This window comes from Mobula hypostoma, chromosome 2 (genome assembly GCF_963921235.1).
Source record: "Mobula hypostoma chromosome 2, sMobHyp1.1, whole genome shotgun sequence".
In the NCBI taxonomy this organism is placed as follows: domain Eukaryota; kingdom Metazoa; phylum Chordata; class Chondrichthyes; order Myliobatiformes; family Myliobatidae; genus Mobula; species Mobula hypostoma.
This window is the reverse complement of record NC_086098.1, coordinates 194,378,697-194,398,092: the sequence shown is the minus strand read 5'-3', so window position 1 is coordinate 194,398,092 and position 19,396 is coordinate 194,378,697. Positions and strand designations below refer to the sequence as shown.

The 19,396-nt window shown below is 38.9% G+C and overlaps 1 protein-coding gene across 6 annotated transcripts in view; it reads left to right on the top strand.

Annotated features, from left to right (window-relative positions):
• Window positions 1-19,396, top strand: part of LOC134342774 (regulator of G-protein signaling 20-like) — a 145,429-nt gene that overhangs the window by 98,726 nt on the left and 27,307 nt on the right. The gene's annotated exons all lie outside the window — the stretch shown is intronic.

Here is a 19,396-nt window from a genome sequence, read left to right as displayed (position 1 = left end):
ATGTGTTGCTTGGATTTCCAGCATCAACAGATCTTCTCTAGTTTGTGATAGCATTTAGTCTGATGGGCAAAAGGCTCAATTTTGGTTGCATCAGACCATAGACCCATCTTCCAACTGACTTCAGAATCTGCCACTTGCCTTCTGGCAAACTCTAGCCAAGATTTCACATGAGCTTTTTCCAATAGCTGTTTGCTCTTTGCCACTTTCCCATAAAGCTGCGACTGGTGAAGCACCCAACAGTTATTGTATGAACAGTCTCTCCCGTCTCAGCTACTGAAGCTTGCAACTCCTCCAGAGTTGTCATAGGTCTCTTGGTGGCCTCACTCACTTGCACTGTCACTCAGTTTCTGAGGACAGCCTGCTCTAGGCAAATTTACAGCTGTGCCATATTCCTTCCATTTCTTGATGATTGACTTGACTGGACTCCAATGGATATACAGTGAGTTGGAAACGTTCATGTATCCATCTCCTGACCTGTGCTTTTCAATACCCTTTTTGCAGAGCTGCTTAGAGCTTTGTTTTGTTTTTATTGTTGTTTTTGCCAAGATACTGACTCACCAGCAGTTGGAACATCTAGATACAGGTGTACTTTTATTATTATCAGTTGAAACACTTTGACTGCACACAGGTCTCGTAAAACAGATCTCCATTTAACTAAAACCAATTGGCTGCACCATTGATGATTTGGTGTGTCATATTAAAGAGGGTGAATACTTATGCAATCAATTATTTTGTGATTTATATTTGTAATTAATTTAGATCACTGTGTAGAGATCTATTTTCACTTTGACACGCAAGAGACTTTTTCTGTTGATCAGTATCAAAAACATTAAATCTACTGTGATTCAATGTTGTAAAACAATAAAACATGAAAACTTCCAAGGGGTTGAATACTTTTTATAGGCACTGTACAGTGAAATGAATTGTTTGCATTCACAACCAACACACTCAGGTATGTGCTGGAGGCAGACAACAATTGTCACAATACATTCTTGCACCAACTTAGCATGCCCACCCTCCACAAATCTGCCTATTTTGTGTGGGTTGCTCAAGATTTCCAGCACCTTAGGAATCTCTCATGTTATTATTGTGTCATGCTGACTCAAAATAAAAACTATTCTCTAAGTGCAATCGTATTAGGAACAAACGAAAAGTGAGCAACACTAGGCAACACAGCCCCTCATGGCTGCCATTTTGTTATAAATGAACTTTTGATCAATTCCACTTTCCAAATATTCTTGATTCCTTTGTATCTAGAAGTGCATTACTTTAAGCTTTGAACATGCTCATTGAGTGTCCATTGCTCTTAGTGGTAGAGAACTCCAAAAATACACAACTTTCTGAGTGAATAGTTTTATCCTTTCTCCATCTTACATGGGCAGCCCTGTTGTTGAGATTGCAACCCACAGTTCTGGACAAGCCCCCTGAGAATTTTACATTATTTGATAAGATCACCTACTATCATTGCAAACTCCAGGGAAAATAGGACTGTCCAATAGATCCTTCTACATAGGATAGCCTTTTTGATTCATGAAAATATCCTGACATATAGGCAAATGTAGTTTTACTTCTACAGGTGACACAGTGTCCATTAACTACCGGAAAGGAGCAGTATACCTCTCAATGCCTAATTGAAAATGACATCATGATTACTGCAGAAGCTGGAAAATGAATTTGACATTCAAATAATAATGGACAATCAGATATCATTTTATTTGGATGACTGGATTAATCCCTAAATTGTCCCATGTTTTAGTAAGGATCTGGATCTTTAAATAAAGAAAAATGGAGTTTAATAAGCTATTATTTCAAATACTTAATAACTGAACCAAAATTATTCTGCTCAAATATAAATTATTTATTTCTATTAGGTCCTTGATCTGTCCGGTGATATCGTTAAATTTTCCTCCCTGAATTCTGAGCCCTTAAACCTAAGCCAGTTCAAAATAATCATAGACAGCAGGTAAAGTCTCTGTGGGCCAAAAGGTATACTTAATACAGTAGATTACTGTGTGTTCTCTTGCACATTATTTTCTCACAAATCCATAAACATTCTTGTCATTGTTCTGATCAAATGAGTCCTCTCCCCGCAGATAAACAGAATAGTAATGAAGTTATTTCAAAAGGCAGTCAGGTTTGGAATAGATTTGCAAAGCTAAAAATTGTACATAACATATAACTGCAATCTGCTTCCACAAGAAGGACAAGGACAAAGATGGCAAGTGTGTTGGAATACCACTACCAATAGCTCACTCTTCAAGCTGCATATCATCCTGAACTGGGAGTGTACCTCAACCCTCCACATTGGCTTTTCTGCTCTATCAGTGACTTATTTGGTGCTGCATCCCACATACATGTGGATTCCTTAATTTTATTATCTTTGCCACTAACTTCCACCCTGTCCTTAAGATCACTTGGACTACTTATGATATTTCTTTTCCTTTTTTGGATTTCCTTGTGCTCTCTCTAGGGGTAAACTATCCGTTGCTTTCTTTTATAAAACTGCTGACTCCCACAGCTACTTCGAGTATGTCTTCTCTTTTCTCTTACCATCTCTTATAATGATGCCACTTTTTCTCTCAGTTTCTTCTTCTGTATTCTCAAGATGAGACTTCCTGTTCTAGGACTTCTGCAACATCATTCTTTTCAGGAAATGTGGTGTCCCCTCTAATGTAGTTAATGGAGCCCTCACTTATATTTTCCTCTATTTGTTGGATTTCTGCTCTCAGACCCAGTATATCAATATATTGTACTTTGCCTCTGAAATGTATGCTATTTTAATCAATAGAATGAATGTCAGGGTCAAGTCCAAATGCTGTGTGACTGGGAATGAATTTCTACAGTATGTAGTCTAGATATTATCACATTTGCTAGTTGTGGAAACTTGCTATCTGTAATCTGGCTACCTCATTTCTAACATTACAATAGAATTATATTCATTAGTAAATTATTTGGAAATTTGGGATATTTTTGGCACATGTACTGATATACAGTGAAAACATTGATTTGCATGCCATCCGTAAAGATAATTTCATTGCATCAGTGCATTAAGGAAGTACAAAGAAAAACAATAGCAGAATGCAAAATAAATTGTTGCAGAGAAAACACAGGTACACAAAAAGATGCAAGGCTATAACTCGGTAGACTGTGAGGTCAAGAGTCCATCCTATTGTACTAGGGAACCATTCTATAGCTTTATAACGGTGGGATGGAAGCTGTCCTTGGGCCTGGTGCTACGTACTTTCAGGTCTTAGTATCTTTTGACTTATGGGAGGGGAATATCTGGGGTGGGTGGGGTTTTTGATTATGCTGGCTGCTTTGTTGAAGCAATGAGAATCCATGGAGAGGAAGCTAATTTCCATGATTTGCTGAGCTATATACACGACTCTTTGTATTTTGGGGAGGGGGAGTGGTTTCCAGCAGATCAGTAGCCATATCAAGCTGTCGTGCATCCAGACAGGAGGTTTTTTATGGTGTATCTACAAAAATTGGTGAGGGTCAAAAGAGGTGTTGCAAAATTTCTTTAACCTCCTTGAGGAAGTAAATGTGCTAGTAAGCTTTCTTAGCTATAGTCTATGTAGTTTGACCAAGACAGCCATTTGGTGATTTTGCACTTCTAGGAACTCAATACTCTCAACCCTCTTGACCTCATCACCATTGATATAAATGGGACTGTGTATGTTGCCTGCTTTTTGAAGTCAGTGAACAGCTCTTTTGTAGAAAAGGTTAGACATTGGAGAAACCGTGCCATTTGGCCCTCTGTCTCCTTCATGCATAGTTGAGTCATCATTATTTGATTTTCGACCCACGATGATGTATCATCCACAGACTTGTACATGGAGTTAAAGCAAAGTCTAGCAACAATGAGTAGAAGGCCAAGGACAGCTATGGGATATCTTGAAAGGACAGGAACAATACCGTATTCTTTCTTTCATCGCAATTCTCCTGAATTAGAGCTATTAAATACCATGGTTGATAAATGATTATTTAGTCATCGCTGCTGATTCCAGTAAGACTTCAGCAGAGGAAAAGGAGGCAGAGTGGATAATGGGCAGATCTTCTATCACAGTGCTAGCAGGATGTAAATGTGCAACCTCATGGTTCCTGCACGGTCATGAGCCTAAGCTGTTAGCTGCCACTTGCTGCTCTGGTGGACCTTTGGAGTCCAGTGGGACATTGTGAACTTCCATTGGTTACTCATCTCTAAGACTGACTGTTTGCTAAGCCTCCACTGGGTATAGACCGCAGATTTCTATATGCGGGTGAATGAGAATTTCCAGCTGATAGGAAATAAGGTAAATGGAGTTACATTATTATTAAAATTTAATTAGTTTTGAATTTATTTTAAAATATTTAGTATTTTTAATTTTAATATTTTAAAACATATTTTAATGTTTTAAAACAAGTGTAACTACATGTCTCAAAATGTCAAGGATAATCATCAAATGCTGAGCATAGGGGTGGGATCTCCACCGCAGTCAGTGTCACTCTAAGAGTTCAGGTGGCCATCTGCAATGTTGGGAGTTGGGCTCCAACCAGAAAACTGTACTTTGGTTATATTGGAACAAACAATGTGGACCAGGACAGATAGCAAATGATTTGACAGCAAAATTCAATCTTGGTTACTTGGTTTTTTTTTATTCTCTTACAATATGCTTTGGTAGATACAAATATTGAAGAGAGATTGTTAGTGAGGCTTTGAATATCTATGTCTCTGCTCCCCGGGATGCAGTTGTCTTATGAGGGCCAGCTTCTGCCAACATTTTTGTTGCAATGGCAGGAGCTCCACACACAGCACTGATGCATTGTGATATGTAGACATTGAGGAGGTCTTAAGGTAGAAGCTTCTTCTAAAAAGATAATAACATTGAATTGAATTAACTTTATTTCTTACATCCATCACATACATAAGGAGTAAAAATCTTTACATTACATCTCTGTCTGGATGTGCAATGTATAAATTATAGTAATTTGTAATAACTAGTAGGTACAATAAGATAAATAACAGAACAGTCAATATAGCTTAGAAATACAATTGTGTCAGCATGAATTACTCAGTCTGATGGTCTGGTGAAAGAAGCTGTCCCGGAGCCTGTTGGTCCTGGCTTTAATGCTGTGGTACTGTCTTCCAGATAGTAGCAGCTGGAACAGTTTGTGGTTGGGGTGACCTGGGTCCCCAATGATCCTTTGGCCCTTTTTATGCACCTATCACTGTAAATGTCCTGAGTAGAGGGAAGTTCACATCCACAGATGCGCTGGGCTGTCTGCAAAGTCCTGCGATTGAGGGGAGTACAGTTCCCATGCCAGGCAGTGATGCAGCCAGTCAGGATGCTCTTAATTGTGTCCCTGTAGAAACTCCTTAGAATTTGGGGACTCATGCCGAATTTCTTCAATTGTTTGAGGTGAAAGAGGCACCGTTGTGCTTTTTTCACCATACGGCCGGTAACTAGAGACTAAGTGAGGTCCTCAGTGATGTGTATACTGAGGAACTTAAAGCTGTTCACTCTCTCAACCCCAGATCCATTGATGACAATAGGGATGAGCCGGTCTCGTTCCTCGTTTAGTCCATAACTAGCTCCTTTGTTTTGTTTGCCGCCCAGCCCAGTGCAGTTACTACATATGCAACTGAGTTTTTTGGTTGATATCACTACAAAAAGAATGATATCAATCAAGTTTTGGAAATTTGTGTAGAAGGATTTTGATTGAAAAGTCTATTATCAATGCAGGCAACCACACATGGAAGTTCAGGATATGGAAATTCACCCTTACAAAATTTACAGATCACATCCAGAAATTTGAAATCAAAATAAAATTTGTGGTTATGGAATGTTGTGTGGGGAGAGAAAAAGTAAATAATTGAACACAAAATTTCTTTCATCCCGTGAATGCATTGTTTCTTGACACATACACAAATGATGTGGCTTCATGTTATACAGCATCATGAAAAAATGTCTACATATTTCTTCAAGACACTTGTACATGTAATTCCTTCTGGGAGATACTAAATTTGTAGAATCTGTTCCTAATATGCTTTAGTAATATCCCAACATGGTCTACAATGTGTCATTTTGCATGTATTAGACTATGTCCTCTTGTGTTTAAAATTTCTCTTAAGATTGCATTGTCTCTGATGCAACTGTACAGAAACAGTGATAGCGAATACATAGTCAATTTTATAATAAAGATTAAATAATAAGGATATAATAATTTTATAATAAGGATTACAACCTACAACAGTACCACTTGTTACCAATACCAATTGTTGCCAATACTTAATACCAATTCATCACTTGTTTCTGAATTTTTTGGTCTAGTTGTCTGTGCTATATTGACTAAATATTGAACACTTACATTGATATAAGATGCAGGAACCTATTCCTCTTAATTCAACCGAATTTTATAACATTAAGTGCAGCAGGTAAAATCATTAAAACATTAACACAGACAAAGCCATCTGATCCCTTATTCTTGTGTCGATACCAGCTTTGCAACATCAACAATGGCTGTGTATGGAGTATTTTGAACATAGCAAAACATCCCAAGGCATTTATTAAATGGAAGCAGTCAAAACATGAACAGGTTTAATGGAGTTAGTATGAAGTGTCCAGTTACTTGACAGTCAGAATCATTGAATGTTTAAAGCACAGAAGAAGGCTATTGAGTCTGCTTTGTCTTGATGAACAATTAAAAAAAGTTGATAAGCTAGCCAGTGAAGGAACCAATTTGTCAGATAACCAAAAGCTTCATGAAAGAAAAAGGTTTTAACAAGTTACTTAAAGGAGTATTAGGACTGTCAGTTCTAATCCTAATTCATTGCTTTTCATGCTTTTAATTTTTTGTGTTCTGTTTAAATTAAGTGGATTCCAGTTAATTGGGCCATTAGTTAATCAGGGCAGCCATCTCTTTAGGACAACTCTTAAAGAACAAAAACTAAATCAAGAAAATAGATAGGATTCCGTTTGTTTATTTGGGGCAGAAGACTGTAGACAAATGGTTTCTAACTAGTGTCAATCGCGTGCACTTGTGTGGCTGTTAGACACTGTACTGTGCTTGAGTGATCAATTTTTAAATAGTGTCAGTTGCATGTGTTTGTGTTCAAAAGCAGTCACTAATAGTTTGCGAGAAATAAGCAGTAAGACAAATTGGAACTGCAGTTTCAAGCTTTCAGGCTAGGAGATGCCAGGAACAGCAGGGAGTGTAAATGAAGCTATTTCACTACTACAGCAAGTTAGGAATTAGGGAAGGTATCGACAATCATCTTAAATCTTACCATGAAAATGAAAATTTGGATGATGGAATCATCTAAAGCATTATATGAAGGCAGTCCATGATCTGCACTAGGTGTCTGCATTGATTTTGTTCATTTACAGTCAATCAAAAGGACATGGTAGATTAATTCCTCTATCGATAACTATTAGGAGTTGTATAGAACTGTAGTAGTATTGAGAATGTTCTAATTTGTTCTGTATGTCATTTAAATACTCAACTAATTAGAAGATTTTTTTTTACACCTTTTAACTATTTCCATGGAATTTTGGCTAATTGGGGTAGCTGTTTAATTGGGCCAAAATGTCTATGTCCCAATTAACTGGAATCCTCTATATAACATTTTTAAATGTAGTATTTGGTGCATTTTCGGTAACCATATAAGCAGGGCTTCAATTTCTTCAGTCTTAACATATAACCCCAGAAACTTCATAAAACCCCAGAAGCACCAATTTTATATTTTCCACCAATTAAATATCAAGTGGTCAATAAATGGCAAATATGTAAAATTTCTCTTTGGCTTTTAGAATGTTATGCATAGTTTTCAAAATATGCGGTGATAGGTGTGATTTTTCTTTGGGCTGTGTTGGCCAATGTTCTAGTAGTGACAGAAGAATAAAAGCACCAGTTGACATAAGGGTGGGAGTGCTGGCAGGGGGAACAAAGGATGTGTCCCAAGTCATGAAATAAAATAGGGTTTTGCTGAAGCATAACACTGTGGGATTTTGCTGTAGTGTCGTGCCACCCTGCAGAAATTTTGTGAACGGTTTTCAGTGTGTGACAAAATAGCTAATAATGTAGCTAACAAAAACCTGTGAGACATTATAACTAATGGTCACTTTCTGCAGGAAAGTTATTTCTTGGTAGATCAGAAAGAAGACTTATTTTAATTGTCATAGACATTTAAATAAAACACCAGGATGAATGAAATGATCCACTACCTTCTTAAAAAGGGTAGAGTTAAGGCCAGACTTACTCACCATGTTTAACTCGTGCCAGGGTTTGTCTAAAGGTTCCTTTAAAATCAGGGTAAATATATTTCAAATTAAAGAACAGCTTTGTTATGAAACTTCAAGAATCAGTGTATAGATAATTTACTTCCTCCCATGACTATTGTTATTTTGACATTTATAGAGGCCAACATTGGCTGCATTTTTTACAGATGCTCTCTTTTAATAATCAAAGTTGTCAAACAAAAACACCAAAATTTCAATCCTTATATGTAATAATGAAATTCATATATAAATTTTTGTCTATTTTTATTTATGGGATGTGGGCATAGCTGGTAAAGTCAAAATCTATTGCACATATCTAAACTGCCTTTGAATCCATGTAATGAAGGCATGCCCAGAGAACTGATCCAGAATTTAGATTCAGTAATGATGAATGAATGGTATTGTGTTCCCAATCAAGATACTGTCTAGAATTATTACTACTTTGTGCTACTTTCTTAATGATTCATCATCTAACAGAAATAACATGTTATTGTTTTCATTGTTAAACACATTTTAATATTATAGAGCTCACTATAGTCATATGGTAGATTTATTGGATAGTGAACTCTATGTTGAACACAACAGCCTGTCAAAACATGTTGGAGCAATGTCAGGTTACGCCCTTTTCAGGGCTACATCCTCCATTTTACACCCCCATTCAATTTATTGCAGATCTTGCAGGTTCACACATCGAAGTGTTCTTTCATGAAAAATCACTTCTGCACTGAGCTCTTCTTTAGTGATACTAGTCTGATGAGATCAATCTTGCAACACTGATTTCTGACTGTATGACTCATAATTGGGGAACTCTGTCACAAGATCATTATTACCGTGTTCAGCAATCAGTACAGCTTTATTTGCAAACCAATACTCTGAAAACATGTTAATCTCAATAAAAAGTAATAAATGTTTAGGGGGAAATCCACTAAATGAGATTTGTCATTAGTAGTTCATTTATTAATTAATTTTGGTCATATCATTGAATGGTTGATGTGAAAAAATATTCTAAGGTTTCTACAGCAAGGAGCCATTGAGGAAGAGGATTTAGCCACAGTTTTCAGTAAAGTATAGAAGCAGTAAAATAGCAATTACTTAGGACCTTTGATAACCAAAGTATATTTGGAAGTACTTTACCGCCAATGAAGTTCATACGAAATGTGGTGATAACTCCAATGTAGTAGGTCATGGATGGCTTGCACAAATGAAGAGACCGCAGTAATCTGATACTACTGTTCAACTGCCAATGTAATTTAGTTTCAAATTATGCAACAGATATTTTTGGTTTATTAATCTGAGTAAGTGCAATGATAAAAAATTTAATATTTAATCACATTTTAAAATTGCTGGAACTTAGGCTCTGAAAACCCTTTGTTGTTCATTGTGGAAAACACCAGCAGTATGCCAGAAATGTGAGAGTGTCAGGAGGCAGAAGTGAATGTTGTTGCTATTAGTAAGGAGAAGGTGCTTGGAAAGCTGGAAGGTCTGAAGGTAGGTAGGTCGCCTGAACCTGATGTACTACACCCCAGGGTTCTGAAAGAGGTAGCTGAAGAGTTTGTGGAGGCATTAGTAATGAGGTTTCAAGAATCACTAGATTCTGGAATGATGCCAGAGGAATGGAAATTTGTAAATGTCACTTCACTCTTTAAGAAGGGAGTGAGGAAAAAGAAAGGAAATTATAGAATAGCTACCCTGACTTCAGTGGTTGGAAAGATGTTGGAGCCCGTTATTAAGATGAGGTTTCGGAGGACTTGGAGGCAAATGATAAAATAGGCCAAAATCAGCATGGTTTCCTGAAGGAGAAATCTTGCTTGACTAATCCATTTGGATTATTTGAGGAAATAACAGGCAGGATAGACAAAGGAGAGTCAGTGGATGTTGTTTACTTTGATTTTCAGGACTTTGACAAGGGACACATGAGGCTGTTGATCAAGAGCTCATGGTAGTATAGTAAAGATACTAGCAGGATAGAAGATTGTCTGGCTGCCAGAACTCAAAGAGTTGGAATGACTGGGGGCTTTTCTGGTTGGTTGCCGGTGCCCAGTGGTGTTCAGCAGGGATCAGTGTTGTGACCATTTCTTTTCATATTATATGACACCAAATTGGATGACAGAATTAATTAGATTAGATTAGATTAGAATTGATGGCTTTGTGGCCAAGTTTTTGGACAATAGGTGGAGGGACAGAAAGTGTTGAGTAAGCAGGGAGTCTGCAAAAAGACTTAGACAGATTAGGAAATAGACAAAAAAAAGTGGAAGGTATAATGTAATGTAGGGAAGTGCATTGTCATGCACTTCGGTAGAAGGAATAAAGACATATTTTCTGAACGGGGAAAAAAAGAAGCAAAGGTACTTGGGAGTCCTCATGCAGGATTCCTTAAAAGTTAACTTGCAGGTGGTAAGGAAGGTAAACACAATTTTAGCATTCATTTTGAGAGGGCTTGAATACAAAACCAAGGATGTAATGCTGAGGCTTTATAAGGTATTGGTTAGGCCACACTTGGTGTATTGTAAGCAGTTTTGTACTCTATGTTTAAGAAAACATTACTAGAATTGGAGAGGGTCCAGAGGAGGGTCAGGAGAATGATTCCGGGAATGAAAGGGTTAGTGCATGAGGAATCTTTATTAATGGTTCTAGGCCTATACTCAGGAGAAGAATGAGGGGGGAATCTCATTGAAATGTATTAAATATTGAAAGGCCAAGATAGAGTGGATGTAGAGAGGAAGTCTCCTAAAGTGTGGGAGTCTAGGACCAGAGTGCACAAACTAGCAATACAAGGACGTCCCTTTAGAACAGATATGAGAAGGAACTTCTTAAGTCAGAAGGTGGTAAATCTGTGGAATTCATTGCCACAGACTGCTATAGGGACCAAGCAATTGCATATATTTAAACAGGAGGTTGATAGTTTCTTGATTAGTTAGGTCGTCAAGGTTTTCCGGAAGAAGGTAGGATAATGGGATTGAGAGGTATAATAAACCAATCATGATGGAATGATGGAGCAGACTTGATTGGCCGAATGGTCTAATTCTGCTCCATTGTCATATGATCTTATGTACTTCGTGTCTTCTACTTCTAATTGATGACAATTTCTTGCTTCAGTCATTTTACCTTTTGTGAGGAGAGAAGGTTGGGATTTTAGGTTTTTCTGAACTGGTGTTCATGGAAAAGGAACAGCTGGCTCTCCTCGGTTAGTAGGAATTCTTGAATTGTATTCCCAGCCCTACCATCTGAACTGATGCTGATAAACAACCATTGTGCTGGTGAAGACTCCAATTTCAAGGGCTGCTGTGGCACCAGTACCATTGCTATGTACCTACTACTTTTTGAGTGTGGGGAAAATAATCTCTCCATTTTACTGAAGCTTTGGGAGATCTGGGTGAAGGTAATGTGGTGGGATTAAGAATAGCATTCCAGCAATTTTGAACCTACCTAAAAGAATTAATTGATAGACTGCAAATGGGAAGAGCATTGCACATTCCACTGATTTTGAAACCAGAATTTGATTTTTGCTCCCAGAAAGCATTTTTTGAAATCTCCTTGAAGTGTGATCGTGCTCACCCAGTTACAGTCTGCTCTGATAAGTATTTTGGAATAAAATTGCAAGGCAAATCACAATCTTCATTGCTAGTTTTTAATCATTGTCTCTCTGTTAACAATTGTAAGGGGACAACTTCACTGAGCTTCACTTGCCCCATCATTGAAATGTTCCCACAACCAATGGAAACACTTTCAACGATTCTTCATATCATGTTCTCAATATTTATTGCTTATTTATTTATTGTAAGTAAACTCCACTCTCTCTGCATCAATCCCAACCTCACATCAAACGGCAGAAAAGCTGGTGCAGTTGCATTGTGGCAGACTGAGCTCTACCTTGCTGAGGCCAGGTGATAACTCCCAGACATCTCCTCACATCTACCTTTTCAAGTGGACACCATTCTGGACCATCAGAAAACTGTCTTCAACACCATTACGGACCTTATCAACTCTGGAGAACTCCTATCCACTGCCACCAAACTCATACTTCCCTTACCCTGCACTGCTCGCTTCAACCTCCCACCTAAAGTTCACAAATCTGACTGTCTAGGTAGGAGTTTTGTCACTACCTGCTCCTGCCCCACTGACTCCATTCTATCCCCCTTGGTTCAATCCCTTCCAACGACACTTCTGTTGCTTTTGGTCTCCTCAGCAACTTTCAATTCCCTGGACCCTACTGCCTCATTTTCAACATGAATGTACAGTCCCTATACAGTTCTCTCCCCAATCAAGAGGATCTTAAAGCTCTCCTTTGTCAATAAAAGAACTAACAAGTTCCCCTCCACCACCACTATCCTTCTATTGGCAGAACTGGTCCTCATCCTCAACAATTTTTCCGTCAGCTCCTCCCACTTTCTCTGGACTCGACGGGTAGCCATGGCTACCTATATAGGGCCCAGCTATGCCTGCATTTTCTTTAGTTATGTAGAACAGTCTATGTTCCAAGCCTTCCCTGGTAATGTTCCCCAACTCCTCCTCTACTACAATGAAGACTGCATTGGTGCAGCTTCATGCACCCATGCTGAGCTTGTCAATGTCATCAACTTTGCCTCTAAGATCCACTCTGCCCTTAAATTCATTTGGACCATTTCTGACACCTCCCTCCCTTTCTTGATCTCTCTGTATTCATTTTTGATGACAAACTGTCAACCAATTTCTTTATAAGCCTACTGATTCCCAGACTATATTTACTATACCTCTTCCCACCTTGTCTTGTGTAAAAATGCTGTTCCCTTTTCTCAGTTCCTTCGTCTCCACCACATGCATTTCCAGGATGTGGCTTTCCTTTCCAGGACATCTAAGATGTCCTCCTTCTTCAAAGAATGTGTTTTCCCTTTCTTCACCATTGCTGCTGCTCTCACTCACACCTGCTCCATTTCCCAAACATCCGCGCTCACCCCGTTTTCCCACCACTTTAACAGTGATAGAGGTCCTCTTGTGTTTACGTACCATCCCATAAGTCTCTGCATCCAACACATCATCCTTTGCAATTTCAGCCATCTCCAAAGGGATCCTACCACCAAACCTCCACCTTCCCCTCCCCACCTCCCTGCTTTCCACAAGGATTGCTTCATTCATGATTCCTTTGTCCATCAGCTCTCCCCACTAATTTCCCTTTTGGCACATCCCTGCATGCAGCTAAAGTGCTACATCTGCCATTTATCTTCTCCCTCATCTCCATTCAGGGCCCCTAACACAGGTAAGGCAACATTTCACCTGTGAATCTGCTGGTCATGTCACCTATTGTGCCCGGTGCTCCCAATATGGCCTCCTGGTGTGTAGCCATCTGTGTAGCCTCCAACTCAATGGCATGAATATTGAAAACAACAGGAATTCCGCAGATGCAGATGGCATGAATATTGATTTCACCTTCCAGTAAAAAAAATCACTTCCCCTCCCCTGTTCTTCTATTCCCCACTCCGGCCTCTTACCTCTTCTCACCTGCCTATCAACCACCGCCCCCCTCCCCCCCACTCACCCGGGTCCCCTCCTCCTTCTCTTACTCCTGTGGTCCACTCTCCTCTCCTATCAGATTCCTTGCTCTCCAGCCCTTTATCTGTGCCCTCTTGTGCTAGCCATTTCAGCCCTGGGAAAAAGCCTCTGACTATTCACACCATCAATGCCTCTCATCATCTTATACACCTCTATCAGGTCACTTCTCATCCTCCGCCACTCCAACGAGAAAAGGCTGAGTTAATTCAACCTATTCTCATAAGGCATGCTCCCCAATCCAGGCAAAATCCTTGTAAATCTCTTCTGGCATCCTTTCTATAGTTTCCACATCCTTCCTGTAGTGAGGTGACCAGAACTGGGTACAGTGCTCTAAGTGGGGTCTGACCAGGGTCCTATATAGCTGTAACATTACCTCTCAGCTCTTAAGCTCAATCCTATGATTAATGAAGGCCAATGCACCATATGCCTTCTTAACCACAGAGTCAACCTGCTCAGCAGCTTTGAGTGTCCTATGGATGGACTTGGACCCCCATATCCCTCTGATCCTCCACACTTCCAAGAGTCTTACCATTAATACAATATTCTGTCATTATATTTTTCCTACCAAAATGAACCACCTCACACTTGAACTCCAGCTGCCACTTCTCAACTCAGTTTTGCATCCTTTTAACGACCCACTGTAACCTCTGACAGCCCTCCACACTATCCACAACACCCCCACCCACTGTGTCATCAGCAAATTTACTAACCCATGACTTGGGGGTATGGAGGGAAGGTTGGGGCGGGGTTCTGAGTTGGATGATCAGCCATGATCATAATAAATGGCAGTGCAGGCTCGAAGGGCCGAATGGCCTACTCCTGCACCTATTTTCTATGTTTCTATGTTTCTATGACTCCACTTCATCACCCAGGTCTTTTATAAAAATCACGAAGAGATGGGGTCCCAGAACAGTTCCCTGAGGCACACCACTGGTCACCAACCTCCATGCAGAATATGACCCGTCTACAACCACTCTTTGCCTTCTGTGGGCAAACCAATTCTGGATCCACAAAGCAAGGTCCCCTTGGATCCCATGCCTCCTTACTCCTTCCTCTCACTTCTCCTTTTTAACTCTGGTGTTTCCCCATTCCTATCCAGAAGAAGGGTCTCAGCCCAAAACATTTCCAGTTTAATCACTTCCATAGATGAATTGAATTGACTATTTCTTACATCCTTCACATACATGATGAGTAAAAATCCTAATGTTACGTCTCCATTCTAAATGTCAAATGTGCAATCATTGTAATTTATAATAATTTATCATGAATAGAACAGTCAAGGTAAAACATAGAAATACACTCAAATCAGCTCGAGTTAATCAGTCTGATGGCCTGGTGGAAGAAGCTGTCCTGGAGACTGTTGGTCCTGGCTTTTATGTTGTGGTACTATTTCCCAGATGGTAGCAGCTGGAATAGATTGTATTTGGGGTGACTCGGGTCCCCAGTAATACTTCAGGCCCTTTTTACACATCCTGATTCATGGGAAGTTCACAACTGCAGATGTGCTGGGCTGTCCGCACCACTCTCCGCAGAACCCTGCGTAAATTAAGGGAGGTACAGTTCCCATACAGGCAGTGATGCAGCCACTCAGGATGCTCTCAATTGTGCCCCTGTAGAAAGTGCTTAGGATTTGGGGGCCCATACCAAACTTCCTCAACCGTCTGAGCTGAAAGAGGCGCTGTTGTGCCTTTTTCACCACACAGCTGGTGTGCACAGACCACGTGAGGTCCTCAGTGACGTGAATGCCGAGGAACTTAAAGCTGTTTACCCTCTCAACCCCAGATCCACTAATGTCAATGGGGTTAGCCCATCTCCATTTCTTCTGTAATCCACAACCAGCTCCTTTGTTTTTGTGACGTTGAGGGAGAGGTTGTTTTCTTGACACCACTGTGTCAGAGAGATGCTGCTTGAGCTGCTGAGTTCCCCCAGCATTTTGTATGTGTTACTCTGGATTTCCAGCATCTGCAAACTTTCTCGTGTTTATTATTATTTTTTCTTTCTTATTGTATTTGCACAGTTTGTTGTCTTTTGCACTCTTTCATTGGTGTGGTCTTTCATTGATTCAATTCGGTTTATTATTCAATCATGGATTTATTGATTACTCCCATAAGAAAATAAATCTTGGGTCTGTAGATAGTGACATGTATGTAGTTTGATAATAAATTTACTTTGAATTTTGATTAGCAATAGAGAATTACTTACTCTTCCATCTCCTCATTCACTTTCTCCAACAACACAGTATCTGGTGATTATGCAATATACGCTTTTTTTAATCAGTACCTCTATTTAACATACTTAAGGCATATTCTTTCATGAGTTTCTCTCCAATCAAACATAATAAATTTGCTTGAGAGTAATTAAAGGCTTGACTTAATTAACCAAATATCGTGTTAATTTTGAACACTTAATAAGTATAATGTTAGTAATCATTAAGACAGAATGAAGGATGATATTAGCTTTGACAATGTTTTGTTGAGCATTTTGGCATATGAAAAGCAGCTTTTCTGTGTCTTTGCCTTAGTGTTTCTGATAATAGTCCAAACGATTACACCTTTTTTACTACATTTCAAGATTTGAATATTGATATCCTTGTATGTTATTTTGCATGTTCTTATTATGATGACCTGCTTTTTCACTAAATATCTCCATTTTTCTTTGTATGCATATTGTTTCTATGGATACCATCTGAATTCCTTTTCCCTCAAAGCACTTGCTCAGTTTCATCTCCAAGCCTTTGAAAATCTAGTTAATTTTTTATTTTCTCTCAATGACCCACAACTCTTGTTGAATTTCAGCTTGGTATCAATAAATTTCCCTCTCCAGGTTGTGAAAATCCTTTTTATGTTCAGGGTTTTTTAAAACAAATGACAATATACCATAATTCAAAGGTGATAATTACCTGGTCTTGTTTGAAAGGTCTATCATGTTGTCTTACAAGTTATAAGATTTTTAGGATGTGAAGAGAAAGTAACCTAAACAATTTCCACAAGGTGGTGCTCCACCAATTCTGAAAAGCATGTCGTAAGTTAAATGGAATTGTTCTTTAGTGATATGAAGATGGTGTTCAGTTGTTAAACTCTTTGAAATTCAAAGCAGAACTATAGACTATTTTTGTTATTAAAATAATAATGGAATACTTTGAGGAATTAGTTAATTTTAATGGCAGTTGTAATTAGTGCTTTGATGTCATAACAATTGGTTACATAGTGTACTGCACTTATTATTCCAATATTACAAACAGAAGCAATAAATGTGGGTTTTACACTCTGCTCAATAATGCTTGCTTCTTATTAGTCAAACACCTTGGTATTAAAATCTTCATTCCTGTTTTAAGATGGCCTTGGCATTCCCTACCTCAATGATTTTCATAGCATGACAGTCTTCAGATTATAGTGGCCTTTCAGTTTTGCCCTCTTGAACTTCTCATCTCCAGTTCTTACATTACCATTCCAAGCAGATGTCCCACCAGCTAACTAGGCCTGAGATTCTGGTATTCTTTCCCTAAATTTTATTGATATCTTTTCTCCTCCATCAAGAACTTCCTTAAAATTTACACCATCCACCATAATAACATTTTATCTGTCTTACTGTCAAATTAAAATAAGGATGAAATGATGTTATGGTGACACAAAAATTATCATCGAATATCATGCCCTGTATCTAGGTGTCAAGTGAAGCTATACAGCGCTGTAAATTCAGTCAACTCCATCACAGACACGAGCCTCCATAGTATCCAGGATATGCCTTGTTCTCATTGCTACCATCAGCACGGAGGCAGAGAAGCATGAAGGCACACAGTCAATGATTTAGGAACAACTTATTCCCCTCTGTCATCCGATTTTTGGATGGACATTGAACCCATGAACACTACCTCTCTATTAAAATTTCCATTTTTGTACTATTTAACTATTTAATATATATAATTCATGGCTTTTTTCCATTATTATGTATTGTTTTGTACCACTGCCGCAAATTTCACGACGTATAGCAGTGATATGAAACCTGATTCTGATTCTGTTCTGAGGTAAATATTTTTTCTCAGTCAATAAATGAACCTTCATCCCCTCCCAGCTACTTTGAACTTTTGCAGATACTATTATGAAGTGTTTTTGTCTTTAAAATATGAGAAAGTTTGAATGAAGTTCATTGAGATACTTTATTAGAGTCACTCCATAAATGAAAATCACTGTTATCAGTAAAGATTGGACAAAGTGCAGACAGTTTTCCCTACCTTGGCAGCATCCTCTGGTCAAAAACATTAATAAACTCAGAGATCAACCACTACATGAGTCGTGTTAGTGGAGCCTACGCAAGATTAAGGAAAAGAGTCTTTGAAGACCACAACCCACAGGTCATGCTCTTCGAAGACTCTTACATAAACTTTTGGTTTATAGAGCAGTTGTCCTTCCTATATTACTATATGGAGCTGAATCATAGACCACCTATAGTAGCCAGCAGAAAGTTCTGGAACAATATCACCGAAGATCCTTATAAAAGATTTTGAGGACCAGTTGGAAGGATAGATGCAATAACACCTGTGTTCTGGAGGAGGCCAACATGAACAGCTTCTCCGATGGAGAGGTCATATCATCTGGATGCCTAATTCACATATCCTCAAATAGATCCTTTATTCGTAGTTGAAGGAAGGTCAATGAGCTCCTGGATAGCAAAGGAAATGCTTCAAAGATAGCATCATAACCAGCCTGAAGAAATTCAACATTACATCTAAAAACTGGGAAGACATTGCATTCAATAGATACACCTGGAGTTAATCTATTCAAGAGGGAGAACATGAGAACAATCTCTGCTGTGCTGCTGAGAACAAGTGGCAGCTGCAAAAGGAGAGACTGAACAAACACAGCCACCATATAATTGTGCCCACACTGCACCAGAATATGTGGATCCCCAATCAGCCTCTTCACCCACTTGAAGACCCACCAATAGACAACCCCTTAGGAGAACATCATACTCGACTTGAGTGATCACACTAAATCAGGGTGCAGTGAACCTCTTTGCTCACGTGAAGTTCTCAGAATAAACAGTATACATGTTAGTAATAAATACAGCAGTAAGCATAAAAGGAGGTGAAAAAAAGACCAAAAAGCTTCCAGCTGGAGGAAGAGCTAATGAGATTACAGTTCAGAAGGATTTTAAAACTTTCAAAAGACTCTACTAGAACAACATAAGTGGAGTTCCTTGAAGAGTATATAAGAGCTTTGATTTTCTTGGACAGAAGGCTCCCTGTTACATGCTTTCAGGAACATTATGTCCCTGAATACCTTTACCCTCAGCTTTTTCTGGGCTGCCACGGGGGAAATCAGCTATTCTGGAGTTCACAATCTGCCTATTAATTCATAAGAGTCATAGCACTAAAACAAACCCTTTAGCTCTGCATGTTTATTCCAACCTTCTCGCCCTTGCACTACTCCCATTAACCTACATTAGGTCCACATCCTTATATACCTTGCTTCTCTAAATGTCTGGTTAAATACCTCTTAAATGTACTGTAATGTTTCTGTCTAGTTTCACCACCTCCTCCAGCAGTTTATTCCAGATATCAACCTGTGTACAAAAAAACTTTCCACTCAGAACCTCTTTAAAACCTTTTC